The 2,904-nt window shown below is 41.8% G+C and overlaps 1 long non-coding RNA gene across 1 annotated transcript; it reads right to left on the bottom strand.

The window, feature by feature from the left end:
* Window positions 1-228: 228 nt before the first annotated feature.
* On the bottom strand, window positions 229-858 carry LOC119903379. Its single transcript, XR_005444510.1, has 2 exons — window positions 686-858; window positions 229-355 (listed from the first exon to the last, which is right to left on the bottom strand). It is a non-coding gene; the product is annotated as an uncharacterized LOC119903379 (long non-coding RNA).
* Between the last annotated feature and the right edge of the window lie 2,046 nt (window positions 859-2,904).

Raw genomic sequence — 2,904 nt, 5'->3', positions numbered from 1 at the left:
GATGTAAAACGTGTTTCTTGCTGACAGACTCTCTGACTTTAATTGTCTCTAGCATTTCTAAAAGGCTAAATGAAGAAAGTTGTGTGTGGGGCTCTGACCTACAGTGAACTCAGATTTTAACTGGAATCATCAAACAAATTGTCAAGTTCTGTGTGTTTTTAATTGATTACAGCTCAGCCCAAACTTGAAAACTGCTTTTCTCTCTGAAGAACGCAAAGGACAACTCAATCTTTTCACTTCTTGATTCTTTATTTTCTTTGAGATGGTTTGATAGACCAGTGATGGAATAATATGGTATAGTTTCTTGAATGTGACTTGATAGATCAGTGTGGGGCAGTAGGTATAGGTTGATAACCTTTCAAATGCACAAACCAAAACATGAATTAGTTACAGATAAGTCATGAATCAGTCACACATAAATCACAATACCACTTTCTCACAGAAGTAATAAATAAATGCTATTGAATCTTCAAACCAAACTAAACACGATCCTTAAGTCTAACCTAGGATTTTAACAAGAAAATACCAATCCCGTAATTAAACTCATGCACATGTTACTTCTGTCAAGTTCAACATTCACATAACAAATCCCCATTACTTATTTAAATTGCAAATTACAATCCAAGCAGAACCTGAACATTTAAACTCAATATATTCAAACACAGTCAATCATAAATTGTCCTACCAGTTGCGTCTTTGAGTGATCAGGAGCTGTAATCATAGTGTCCTTTTCCAGGAATAAATGAGAGAACCAACCGAACTCTCTACAAACATTTCAATGCCATGCTCTCTCTGTGGGTGCGCAGGCAAATATAGTCCCAAAGCTACTTCCCCAAAAGTTGGTTCCACCAACTTTTGTTGCATGATTGCCCCTGCAGTTTGGGAGTGCCCTGAGAGCCCTGGGTGAATCAAGGCTTGGATTGCTCAGTACACCTAAAGCAAAGTAACCATAAATTGACACAACACAAATCAAATATAGCCGATCTCTTTGCAGTGATGCACTTGAGTTTAATGTTTCTGTCCTGATGATCAGATCAGTCCGATCAGCTGCAGTGTCCAATCACTATAACGGTTACCCAGTAAGGGGGCGCGTCGGTCAGTAAAAGACTTCCGCGACGGACCCACTGGTGTATCCTCGCTCATAGCTCCTCACAGCTCGCTCCTCGGAGCACAAATAAGAGCTTTGGGACGGCCTGCAAGATGGCGGAGCGGAACAACTTCCGGTTCAAGCGAGGAAACGACAAATAAGAGACTTGAGAAGCAGCCGAGGTCTCTTCTACAGTTGAAGTGGATCAACAGGTCTGGCTCAGTACTGCCGCCTACCAGCTGAACACAGCTGAATGAAAGACTATTAAAAATAATGCTAGTGAAATTATTTTTTCATTATTGACTCACAGGTATTGTAGTGCACATTGTTAGTTGATAACATGGACAGACACAATCATTTCTTTAAAACGTGCATTTCATAAATAACAATGGCCCATCGACAATTAATAAATGCCACGAATCCATAAATAGATATAAAACAGGTCGTCCGTCAGAACAGACACAATGGACAAACACACTTTAATGTGTGAAAAATAGCAATGACACACCATCAGTAAATAAATTAAAGCCATATTATATAGATGTAAGAATCCATAAATAGCTTTCATCAGAAACATTAACGTGATTCTGCACTAACAATAATTGTTCATTTATACACAACAACATTAGAACTCTGTTCGTTTAAAAGTCCTGTTTTCAGGCCGACTCACACCTGAATAACAACCACGCAGCAAACAGGAACTATCCAACTGTAACATCGTGTGTAAATATTCACTTTGTCAACAATCAACACTTTTGTCCCTTAACAATGAAACGTTGACTCTGTACATATCTGCCTGAGAGTCAGGAAGTCCTTCGCTGTGACCTCCTTGAGGTCTTGGAGGTGTTTGTATTTCATCTCCTTGATCTTCTGGCTCTCTGTGGACAGCGGTGTGACTGCAGGCGTGTCTGAGCTGCTGCTTTGGGAGTCCAGTTTTTCTTTTTTTAATAAATTTGCAAAAATTTCTACATTTGTTTTTTTCTGTCAAGATGGGGTGCTGAGTGTACATTACTGAGAAATAAAATGAACTTTTTTTGATTTTTGGAAAATGGCTGCAATGAAACAAAGAGTGAAAAATTTAAAGGGGTCTGAATACTTTCCGTACCCACTGTACGTAGTAACTGTCCCCCACTTGTTTCTATCGATGTGTTTTGAAGTATTTCAGACTCTTAGAAAGTAAAATCCGGTTTAAAGGAGGCTGTCAGAGGAACTCTGTAGAGAGAAAGGTCAGCGAGGAGCCACCTGCTCAAACTTTGGGCTGTTCAGACCCACAGACTGAATATAAGAAGTGGACGTAGTCATTGTGACGTCACCCATTGGTTTGTGGACCACCGCTTTGAAGCCTCGAGTTTGGCCGATAGGGCGCCGCCATGTGAGTTTTTGCAACCAGGAAGTTCCCAGAAGTGACCATATTTGGACGAGACGATGGAGCCGTGTGTGGAGCTAGCTAGCTTAGCTAGATGCATCTGTAACTCATTGTAAGTCATTTTAACAGGGCTGATAACTTTGTCTAGCGAACAACAGTCTTAAAACTAAGTGTACTCACCAGAGAAAGTGAGCAGCCGACTCCTGATGAGCTTTTTCAGCGGCGCTGGTTAAATTTACACAGTCCCGTGGGTACGAGTCACTCGAGCCTGACTGACAGATCGCCATGGTAACGACTTCACAGGCCTGACCCTTACCGGCGATCTCGGTACGGGAGGCGGACACGCTGACGAGGGAGCTAAACCCGTGTCCACTGACGGCAGTCCCCAGTACGTCTCCTGAGGTGTCGGAATTGAGGTTTACTCACTGCACAGCCTCGCTGGTTTCTGTCA

Source organism: Micropterus salmoides, unplaced genomic scaffold (assembly GCF_014851395.1).
Source record: "Micropterus salmoides isolate LMB-PRFRI ecotype aquatic unplaced genomic scaffold, ASM1485139v1 Ms_hic_scaffold_1485, whole genome shotgun sequence".
In the NCBI taxonomy this organism is placed as follows: Eukaryota; Metazoa; Chordata; class Actinopteri; order Centrarchiformes; family Centrarchidae; genus Micropterus; species Micropterus salmoides.
Note: the sequence above shows the minus strand (reverse complement) of the source record. Positions and strands in the feature narration are given on the sequence as shown.